Genomic DNA, 12123 nt, shown 5'->3' with positions numbered 1-12123 from the left:
TATTTAAGAACAGAGGATTCGGGACAGGAAAGAAGTCCTAAAGCAAGTGACTAAAAAGGTAAATTTTGCTCTTCTTTAAAGTCACACCTGTTCTCCAAATGTTAAAAATCAGGTATGTGATAGGGAATAATCTCATCAAGGAAGGGAAAAAAATTCTATTACTCTAACAGCCAGGCAGGTATAACATTTTTTTCCTCTGGGAAAAAAAATATAAAAGAATCAAACATTGTTTAAAAGTCAGTATTAACTTTCCCAGGCAATTTTCACTATTTGTCCCAAAGGTCACCTGGCATCTTGGCACTGATTGGTATCAAGATCAGGCCTATTAACTGCACCTAAGAGGGATGTACAAGTTTCCACGATAGTAAGGATGTGTTTACACAGGTCATATTTTAGGACAGTATTGATCATTTTTACTTCAAAGGCAAAAAATAAATTTAAAACAACACTGTGAATAACTGCATCTTATACAAACAACCAAGCAACCTTAGGTCCCCCTTACCCCTCCCCCAGCCACAGATACACACCCGGCTCCTCAATTTAATCTCAAAATTAGCTCTCATCTGACACCAACCAACAGAGTTAATTAGGCAGAAGCAGATGTAACTCAGCAGCTCTTCGCTACAAGCAGAATCGGTGTTTTTTTTAACACACACATAGCTAGGAGAGGACCAACATCAGAAGTCTCTTATCTGTAGCCAATTCTTGACTAAACACATGTATATTATCCACTTTGTATATTATCCACTGGAAATTTTTTAATTTTAGGCTGGTTTGTTTGATTCCACTGGCCCCACTGTAAATTGGTATACCCTAAGAGAATAGATTGAAAATCAATTTAAGTCTAAGCAGTATCTAACTAGAAAGACAAATCCATAGCAAAGAAAATGCATAATTCATTCAAAAGCCAAATAGAAATGCTTTTTTTCCCCTCCTGATCTGGAATTACCCATACCACTTCTCTTTTTCAGAGCACTTGGATTTGTTTTATATGCACTATCAGTGCAACCCTAAAAATCATTATTCTCTTTTCATTTTTTTCTATAAAAACTTGAAAGTTGGACTAAAAGGCTATCAAAAAAGGACTGAATCATTTCAAATTAATTTTAGAGACTCCTGCTACATCAAATTAAATTATTCTACTTTCTGAGGTTTTGAATCTCTTTATTTTTAACTACAAAATAATATCAGTAAATTATATGGTTGTATCATACAATCATAATAAAACACTTTGCATCACTCATTACAAACTATTCTAAACAGATCTAGAGAAATGCTTAGTTCAATACTGAGTGTTTGGCTTCATTAGTATTATATAAGTATCAGCACTGTTCAGAAATATTCATGTCAGCATAAGAGGAGTCAAAATACCCTGGATCATAAGTATTATGTGAAGCTTTCTCCAAGCTTTTACTAAAGCTGTGTGTTGTTTCAGAAATCAATGTCATAACACTGGAGTCATGAGATTATAGATGAGCCAAAAACAGTGGTAGAAAAAAATAAAGATTAATAATAGAGTTTACTCTTTTGTCATCTAGAGTTTTACTTGCTAAGTTATTTTTAGCTCTCACTTTTATATGCTCCTGGAATTTTTCATGGCCTATTATGTAACTGAACAAGGATCCACAAATCTTAACAGTATCTTCTGAAACGGAACATAACACTGCTTAAGGGAAGGGACATGAACTTCTTTTCTTCTATAACCGTCCAGAACAGACTTTTGGCAGAGCTGCTCAAAATAGTGTCCTCGGTTAACAAATATCTGCTGTCTGACAACATCCAACATCATCCATATGGTGATATTTGTTAACTTTCAAGTCCTAGATGCAACTATGTTCCCTAAAATTACTGCTTGAGGCCCAAAACATGGGAATTGGGAGGTAAGATTATAAATATTAATCAAAGAGAGATCAACCAAAGGACTTATATGCAAGCATGTAGGCCTAACCAATGGACATGGACAACAGGGGGGTGAGGGCATGAGTGGGGGGGAAGGGGGTAACGTGGGGATAAGGACACATGTAATAACGTAATCAATAAAAAATAAAAAAAATACTAATCAAAGAACAACCAACAAATACTTAACCCTTTGAGTGCCAACCAATATCCTAGGAACTATGCTAAAATTGCCAAGGCATTTTTGCTGATTTTACAGCAGTTTAGGGAAAAAATTATGAATCACAAGTAAATGAAGTTACATATTCAAAAACTTAAGGAAACCTTTACTACACTGACATATTTAGCAATATCATCATCACTAATAAAAACAGACTTAGAACTGGACGCCATTTCGAAGCTTTGATAGCGCTCCCTGCACTTTTGGCAAAAGACAGGAGGAGCACGATCGCGCTCCCCAGCTCTCGAGGGGTTAATGGAGGTGGTGTTCTTCTATGGTAGGTGCTATGGGGTAAGAAGCAATTAAGCACTCTTTGGTGGTGCCTCAAAAAGTTAAACATGAAATTACCATATGGCCCCACCATTACACTTCTAGGTATATAACCCAAAGAAATTAAAGTAGGTACTCAAATAGAAAACATCTACAAATTCCTGACAGCACTAGTCACAATAGCCAAAAATCCAAAACAGCTTAATATTTACCAACCAAAGAATGGATCAACAAAATGTATCTATCCTTACACTAGACGATTACTCAGTCATAAAAAGGAATGAATGCATGGAGGAAGCAACCAATCCATGTTTCTCTTTCTCTCTCTTCCCGCCTCCCTCCCCTCCCTTCTCTCTGTGGTCAATTTAAAAAAAAAACGAGGTACTAAGGCAGTGATGGCGAACCTTTTGAGCTCGGTGTGTCAGCATTTTGAAAAACCCTAACTTAACGATGGTGCCGTGTCACATATAGAAATTTTTTGATATTTGCAACCATAGTAAAACAAAGACTTATATTTTTGATATTTATTTTATATCTTTAAATGCCATTTAACAAAGAAAAATCAACCAAAAAAATGAGTTCGTGTGTCACCTCTGACACGCGTGTCATAGTTCGCCATCACTGTACTAATGCATGCTACAATGTACAATGTGGATGAACCTCAAAAACATCTTGTGGCCCTGGTCAGTATAACTTGTTTGGTTAAGTGCTGTCCCATGCATCAAAAGGTTGCCAGTTCCATTCCTGGTCAGGACACATACCCAGGCTGTGGGTTCGATCCTGGTTGGGGCAGGTGCAGGAGGCAACCAGTTGATGTTTCTCAGTCACCCTGATGTCCGCCCCCCTGCTTCCTCTCTCTCTAAAATAAATGCATATTTTTTAAAAAATTAAAAACATGTTGTGAAAGAAGCCAGACACAAAAGGTTACATATCATATCATATTCTATTTACATCACACATTCAGAATAGATAAATCCATAGACGGAACATGGACTGGTGGGGCCTGTGGAAGGGCAGGGTATTTTGGATTGATGAAAATGTTTTAGAACTAGGTAGAGGTGGTGGCCACATAACACTGTGAATATACTAAATGTCACTGAATTGTTCACTTTAAACTGATTAGTTTTATGTTATATGAATTTTGCCTCAATAAATTATGTTTTCTGAAAGAAACAAAGCACTAAACTATAATAATACCAACCATTTTTTGACAAGTACTATGGGCCAGGCACTTTACACAGATTATCTATAAACCTTAAAACAACCCTGTAGGGCAGCAAAAGAAAAGCTGAGACCTAATCTGGTCAAGACCTCAGACCACTAAATCAAGAAGGATTTTAATTCGGATGCTAAAACCAAACGTTTCCCCTCCCTCCACTGGTTTTCAACCTGGGCTCCCTGGATCTCTTGTGAAAAAGTGCCTTGAATATCACCTGCCCCTTGTGGGTTAAACACTAGGGCCACCACCCCCTTGCACCAAAAAAAAGCACCTCCACCTTAACTGCTCCATATATAAGATTCACTTAAAAGAAAGGTTTCCCCTGATTACAGAAAAAAAGAAGTCTGGAAAAAACTGTGACTATACCTTGCGCAATGTGGACAGGTAGAACAACCCTTGGATGGATGGGCCTTAACTGGACCTTGAAGAACTTGGACCATTATTGCCTGGTCTCTTCACCCAAATTCAAATCCTTAGAAGCCATACTGTTCTTTGTCTAACAGGAAGCTTTTTGCTTTCTTACTATTTTGGCATTCATTTTCTATTTTGCATTATGCTTATTTGTGTACTGACCTCTTCTCCCTTACTCGATTATAACATTCTTAAGAACAGGATTCAGTTGGGCCGGAGTGGCTCAGTGGTTGAGCTTCAACCCATGAACCAAGCCCAAGGTTCAATTCCCTGTCAGAGCCCATGCCTGAGTTATAGGCTCAATCCCCAGTAGGGGGCATGCAGGAGGCAGCTGATTAATGATTCTCTCTCTTATCATTGATTTTTCTAGCCCTTCCTCTAAAATCAATAAAAAAACATTAAAAAAATAAAATAAAAACAGGATTCAACCTGGCTGATGTGCTCAATGGTTAAAGCGTTGGTCTGCAACACCACCGGGTCTCAGGTTCGAAACTATCAAAGGTACATACATATCTGGATTGCAGGTTCTTCCCAGCCCTGACAGGGGCACATGCAGGAGGCAACCAATCAATGTGTCTTTCTGACATTGATGTTTCTCTTTCTTCCACCTTTTCCTCCCTTCCACTCACTCTAAAAATCAATGGAAAAAATATCCTCTGGTGAGGATTAACAAAACAATAACAAGATTCATGGATTTCCCAAACCACAACTTGAACATAAGAGGGGTTCAATTTCTATTTGTTAAATGAATGCATCAGTGAATGAATGAAGGTAATCTAGAAAGCACAGAAGCTGAGAATGAGCTGTCAGACAAAGTGACACCGAGTCCATGTGCATGGCTAGAGAGTGTGTGTTAAAGAGGAATAAGAAATAAAGTTGGGCCCTGACCGGTTTGGCTCAGTGGATAGAGCGTCAGCCTGCGGACTGAAGGGTCCCCGGTTCGATTCCGGTCAAGGGCATGTACCTTGGTTGCGGGCACATCCCCAGGAGGGGGTGTGCAGGAGGCAGCTGATCAATGTTTCTCTCTCATTGATGTTTCTAACTCTCTATCCCTCTCCCTTCCTCTCTGTAAAAAAATCAATAAAATATATGTATATTTTAGAAATAAAGTTGGCTGTGACAAAAGCAAGGCTGAGACATGTGAACATGACAGATGAAGTAATGTGAAGCCACTGCAGGAATAGTGACCCTATAAGACATAGTGGACCCCTAGCTGGTTTGGCTCAGTGGATAGAGCATCGGCCTGCAGACCGAAGGATCCCAAGTTCGATTCAGGTCAAGGGCACATACCTTGGTTGCAGGCTCCTCCCCATTCTGGGCCCTGGTTGGGGTTCGTTCAGAAGGCAACTAATTGATGTGTTTCTCTCACACTGATATTTCTCTCTGTCTTTCCCTCTCTTTTCCACTCTCTCTAAAACAGTGGTTCTCAACCTTCTGGCCCTTTAAATACAGTTCCTCATGTTGTGACCCAATCATAAAATTATTTTCGTTGCTACTTCATAACTGTAGTGTTGCTACTGTTATGAATCGTAATGTAAGTATCTGATATGCAGGATGGTCTTAGGCAACCCCTGTGAAAGGGTCGTTTGACCGCCAAAGGGGTCGCAACCCACAGGTTGAGAACCACTGCTCTAAAAGATCACTCAAACTCATGCACGCACACGTTGTTAAAATGTTTGAATCACTCTGGGAACAGTATCCATCCAGTACAGGTTGAAGGGAAGGATGACTGAAGAGATAAACAAAAGCAATGTTGTATTTCATTTCTCCAAACATCAATCTGGTTCAACTTATATTTATATATCTAACTAAGCAGCAAGCCCCGAGTAAGTACTCGATACATGTTAGTTTAATTGAATATTTAATTCCCCATCTTTTTAGAATACTACTACTTAATTCTTTCTCACTACTCATTAACATAGAGAGATTTTAATTCTTAAGCTCATAATGTTTTCCAAGGATTTCTAAGAGGCTAAATCACCATGAAAATTATCTTTTCAACTAATATTATATTAATTAGAAGTTTAATTTTTCATGTCATGCTCTCCTAGTTGACAATATTCTTGTTATGTCATTAAACTATAATTGTGTAAATCTGCTTCAACAAACAATAACTGAACCATCAATAAATTATTATGGCTTCCATAATCCCTCACAAAGATTAGTTTCAACATCATCATCATCAATTAGTAGAGACATGTCCCAAATCTCCTGGTCAAGCCCATGAATTAGGTTTGCATAGTCACCCCTGCACTTAAGTGCTCAATAGTTTCAGTCTCTAAACTTTAATCACACTGCAAAGAACCTCGTAGGAAATCTGATCCCTTGTAAAACAGGATTTTGGAGACAAGATGCAAAGTCACTTGAAGTCGTCGGGCCTTTGGAGCCAGGATACACTGATTAGTAATGATGTATATAACCAAGCACTTTCACTTAGAAATAATCAAGTGAATTTAGAGTGTCTTTTCCTTGGCCTTTAAAAATTTTCTATTCAATCCTAGATTTCTTCCTGATTACAAATTAGCTTCAGTGTATTTTAATGACAAGAAAAAAATCTGACATCTAAATTTGTAAAAGATTATCCTGAAAACACAGACCACTTAACTTTATCACTTTATGTCTTCAAACAGGATATCCAGGATAGCCTGGAAACAAAGTAGGGTTCCCCTCTGAGAATCTCAAGAAAATTAAAGAACTATTTTTTTAAATGAGTACTTGTACATACAGACATTTGCATACAAATTCAAGGGCTTTCAGAGAAACCTCTATTGCCCATCCAAGGACCCCTTAAGGTCCACTGTCTGCTCTAACTTTACCTATTCTAAATTTTATTTTTTATACACAGAAGTCAATAATTTTATCTAGTTTCACAATAATTGTCTCTATCTGCTTTAGTTAGGATGATGTTAAAAGTAATGTTATTCTCATCATTTTGAGATATTATCAAATAGGCTTCTGAAATCTTATTCAATAAGGTGTGCTATGATAGGATGTATCTAGAGAGTTCAGGAATCAAGTCCTCACTTTGCCAGCTACCCAAGCTGGGGGATACTGGACATGTTACTTAATCAGTCTAAGTCTCAAGTTTTCTCATCTCTTTTTTGTAGAACTGTAAAGAGGAATACTTGAGATAACAAATATGAAAGAACCAAGGATAGTGACAGACACATAGCAGGAACACAATAAAAGGCTAGCTCATAAAAGGAAAAAGGGCAATACAGTCAGCTGGAGACCTGTAAAATCTAATCTGGCTGAACTTGTCTATATGACCACTTTCTCCTAAGAGACAGGAGAAGTCAGCACCTGGTTCTTAGTTATAGTTGCAGAGAAGTAAAAAGTCAAACCAGAAAACAGAAGAAAGAGAGGAAAAATAAAAACAGATTTATAAAGGTGAGGATGGGATCAAGAAGACTGTATTTTACTCATAATCACACATCTTTTAAGGTCGATAAAGCTGTTAGAAGATAATACTATATGGAATATCTACTTGACCTAAGGGTAGGAAAAGAGTCTTAAAACATGACACAAAAAAGCACTAATCATAAAGAAAAGACCAATAAATTTGACTCCATTAAAATTAAGAACTTTGGTTCATTTAAAGACACCATAAAGAGAGTGAAAAGGCAAACCACAGAATGGAAGAAAGCATTTTGCAACATACACACGAAAAGGCTTTGATTCCAGAGTAAATAAAGAATTTAAAAAAAAAATAGGGAACAGACTTGAACAGGAACCTTATAAATGAAGAAATCCAAACAGCCAACAAAAAGCTGTTCAACCTGATTAATATCAGACAAATGCAAAGTTTACCAGATTGGCTAATTTGAAAAGCTAACAAGACAGAGCTGGAGAGGCAATGGGAACTTTCTTATATCTGTGGAAGGAGTGTAACCTGATATAACACTTTGGAAAACAGTTTGACTGGCACCTAGTCAAGTTGAAGACAAGCATAACCCCATGACTAGGAAGACTGTACAACTCATCATCCAAATCCAGATATTTTTGAGAAATAAGGGTGTTATACTGATTACAGTGGGACAACAGGCATAAGGCATGATAAATGGTCACCTATGAACAAGCAATTTCATTCCTAGGTGTACACCTTAGAGAAACATGTACACATGTGCACCAGATGATGGGTAGAACACTCATAGCAGCTTTGTTCACAATTTCCCCAGACCAGAAACAACTTAAACATCTCGCAAGGTGGAACGGATAACACAAAAGTTATGGAGGATTGTGGGAGTCCTATATATAAAGGTGCTTAAAGGTGCTTTGGAAATTCGAATTAAAACATTATAGGAAAGAGCTCTAGGCAGTTTGGCTCAGTGGATAGAGTGTCAGCCTGGGGACCAAAGGATCCCAGGTTCGATTCCAGTCAAAGGCACGTACCTCCTTCTCAGCCTGGGCCCTGGTCAGGGTTTGTGCAGGAGGCAATCAAGCGATGTGTATCTCTCACATCGATATTTCTCTGTCTTTCCCTCTCTCTTCCACTCTCTCTAAAAAATCAATGGAAAAATATCCTCAGGTGAGGATTAAAAAATAAAATAAAATTTTTTTTAAAAAGCATTATAGGGAAGAAATAGCCCTTCATCACACTTCTCCCATCCATGTATCATTTCCTATTCTGCAAGCAAAGAAATGATCACTACAGCTCACACATCCCTACTTTCATAAAACAATTTCCTTTTCTCTCACCTTGTACAAATACAGGCATCTATATCCAGAAAAACTGAAGGTATTTTGACGGGAACTAAGAGACTAAAAAGTCTCCTGTTAGGAATCCTGGCATTTAAGAAAACCAGATCAGTTAGTTAAATTAAATCTTCTAACCGGTACATGAAAGTTCCTTAAGTACATTAAAATTATCAAACTTCCTCAACTACCTTCCAATACTCACCCTATTTTGCTTTCCTTCATGTTATGCATTACATCTGACAGTTTCCACCTTATCTTCACAAGTAGCGCATGACAGAAACATTTGGTATAACGGCAATGACACAACATCCATGCTACTCGGAGGCCTGGGTATGGCTAGTAGGCAAAATTTGTCATTACCACCAGCCGGTCATTCCCCTAAGTTCCTCTTTTAATGTTAAAACCTCCCTCTGCTTCTGTTTTTTTCTTTTTTTTTTTAACCATCACTTTGCCTCTCCAACTTTCAACCCTAAGTAGATCTCAGGTAAGAATCTTATCCTTTACTGAAACATGCAATCTTTCCTTCTCAAAAACATAAAAGGATTGTCCCAATCCATTTTGATACGTGTGTGAAGAATTTATGATTAGCAAAATAATAGGGTGTTTTATTTCAGGGCTATCCCAGAAAATCTAGGGTACACAAGTAAAGCCGGTAGAATGTACTTTACTCATAGTCACATCAAAAACAAACAAACCACACACACACACCACTTTTTTTTTTTTTTGAGAACCACAGAACTCTATCCCCCCATAACTAATTCCCATATGCTATACTCCCATCTCCTGTCCATATGAAAGAGTGTTCATATACTCTTTACCTTGAATTTTCTGGTACCTCCACCCCAAACATTCTTGGTTCACTGGTTTCTTTAGCATATCCCAGCACCCTCTCCCAACTGCAGGGTTTAAACTCTTTCATGGGGGATTTGTAGCCCCTCTTCTGCCTTGCCCCTAGGCTCCCACAACTCCTTGCACTCTGCCCACAGCAGTCTTCCTGAGACAGACACCTTGTTCCCCTTCTCCTGCCCCACATTGAAGACTCCAGCTCACATTTCACCCAAGAAATCCAGCCTATCAAACAACCCTGCCTCCCAAGCCAACACCTTTCTTTGCCCCAACCTAACTCCTTAGGCAGTCCACCAAATCACATTCCCCCAGATCAGTGCCCAGCCCCACCCATCTTTCTTCACACCTGCCTCTTTCCACCCTCCTGAACCCTCTATCCCCATGAGATTTTCTGCCATAGGTATATTTTACAACTTCTAAGTAGCCTCCCTTTACATTTATGTCAGCTCTGCCATCTTACCATCTTTCTGAGACTCTCCCAAGCATATCCATGCCATCCTTCCATGTTTAATGCTTCATAGACCCCTAAACTAGCAAACCTTCCTATTCCAACGTGCCGATTCATCCCCATACCTCCTTCCCACAACTGCACCTGCTCTTCACATTCCCCCAATACTTGCCCCAATCCAACATCTACTCTGCACCGCTTTCTCGACTCTACTCCACATCCACCATACCCAACCCCACTCTGGCCCCAGATCACTGCAATCTCACCCTCCTGCAGCAGTTCACCTATCTGCAGCCTTTCACCTGCCCTCACATACCCCTCGGTCCCCCTCCACATCTCCAATATTGCATCTCTTCCTACTCTCCCTTCTGCACCAGTTTGCACACCTCATTCCCCCTCCCATCCACGCCCTCACCAGTCCTCACCAGTCCTCCACAGACACCAGCGCCCCCCCACCACTCCTGTCCCGCCAAGTCCCTCCCACTCTGAAAACCACTCCAAGCCCCCGCCTCCCGACCACCCGAGCCCCACCCACTCCTAGGTCGCCCCGCCCCCTGCACTCCTAGTCCCGCCCCTTGCCCTGGAGGCCCCGCTGAGGGGCGGGGACTGTCCTTCCTCCCGTTTCCCCGCCCCCTACCGTCACGCTCAGGGGCAGCCCGACCCCAAGCGGCCCCGCGGTGACCCTCGCGCAGAGGCCTGTGGGAGGGGCCTAACAAGCCCCCTGTCCCCCTTCCGCCCCCCTCCCGCTCAGTCTCCACCCCCTGGGAACGCGCGGAGTGGGTGACAGACCTGGCCGCGCGCCACCGCCACCGCGCCTGCCTTGGGCGCTGGCGCTGCCTGAGAAAGAAGCCGCGGCTGCCGCCTGGAGGAGGTGCCGTCGCCGCCGCCACCGTTGCCGCCGCCGCCAGGGGTAGGAGCTAAGCCGCCGCCATTTTGTGTCCCCCTGTTGTTGTCGTTGACATGAATCCGACATGACACTGATTACAGCCCAATGGAGTCTCATTAAACCCGAGCCGCGGCCCCGCCCCAGCGCTGCTCCATTGGGCAAGACCGCAGACACTTAGGGCCACTCGTTGGCCTACACATCTGTCCGTCACCCACACACTAACCACGCTGCAGCCCATTGGGGCAGGTTCCTGCCGGTCATCTTGGCTCCGCATAAACACACCCCTCGACCCAGCATCCCCCCTCCGGCACCACCCCGGGGGAGGGTTCACTGCCAGTACCAATCGACAGACCTCTGGGCCCGCCTCTTCTGAGCACCTATTGGTCCAGCCCTTTTCTCTCTCCCAGACGCCGCGCCACCTCTACTTCCACCTCCCCGCCCCCTCTACCTCTAGAAATGGATTGGGTCTACTAGCAGGAAAGGCGCTTGGCCTCATTGGCTGCAAGCAACGCCAATCAGAGGGCCCTTTTCCCTCTCCCCTCCCCCACTCAACCCCAAACCCCCTAGCCCCGCAGCTAAAGTTTGTGTGAGAGCTGATCGCTGGCGGCGGCCGCAGGATTTAGGGGTGGGCGCGGGCGGGCGCGCGCGGGCGGGCACGCGAAGTTAAAATTCGAGGTTCTCCATCGTCAACTCCCGCGGTGGAGCGCGCGGACGGGCGCGCCGCCCGGAGCGTTCCATCCCGCCCCCTCCTCCACCCTACCCCGTCCCGTCCCGGGCGACTACTCGCCCGCCCCTTGGCTCGCATCCTTCCCCCCCACACACCCCCTAACCTGCAAGTCCCAGGCCGAGCGCAGGCAGGACGATGTCACTGCAGCCTCCTTCCCATCCCATGCCGAGGGGGAGCAAGCACCTACCCCGCCGGGCGTGCACCCCCCGGCTCCACACTCGCCCGTGTCTGCAAGCACGTGTACCGTTCGCCGCTGCCTCCAGCCACCCGGGTCCCCGACTAACCTCGCCTGCAGCCCGGCCAATCGTTGGCTGCTCTTTGTTGCTGCAGCCTGGGTCTCCCCGCTGCCTTCCTCAGCCTCCGCCTCGTCCTTTGCCAGCCGCCCGGGTCCGCAGCGCCGCGCTCCCCCCGCCCGGGACCCACCGCCGCCGCCTCCTTCTCCTCCTCCGCCTCCTCCTCCTCGGCTCCGGGCTGCAGCGCACAGAGCCCGAGGCAGCGCCGC

General features: G+C 43.1%; 1 protein-coding gene across 5 annotated transcripts in view; it reads right to left on the bottom strand.

Annotated features, from left to right (window-relative positions):
* Positions 1-11923, bottom strand: part of KAT6B (lysine acetyltransferase 6B) — a 182158-nt gene extending 170235 nt beyond the window's left edge. The window contains exon 1 of one of the 5 annotated variants that reach the window (XM_070433040.1): positions 11906-11923. The gene's annotated coding sequence lies outside the window, so the exon portion shown is untranslated. Of the gene's footprint in view, positions 1-10433; positions 10450-10797; positions 11078-11905 lie in introns of those variants that run through there. The other 4 variants (XM_070433039.1, XM_070433042.1, XM_070433043.1 and 1 more) reach the window with 4 other exon arrangements.
* Positions 11924-12123: the final 200 nt, after the last annotated feature.

Source organism: Myotis yumanensis, unplaced genomic scaffold, assembly GCF_028538775.1.
Source record: "Myotis yumanensis isolate MYYU_CA2020_CCGP unplaced genomic scaffold, mMyoYum1.0.hap1 SCAF_13, whole genome shotgun sequence".
Lineage (NCBI taxonomy): Eukaryota > Metazoa > Chordata > Mammalia > Chiroptera > Vespertilionidae > Myotis > Myotis yumanensis.
Note: the sequence above shows the minus strand (reverse complement) of the source record. Positions and strands in the feature narration are given on the sequence as shown.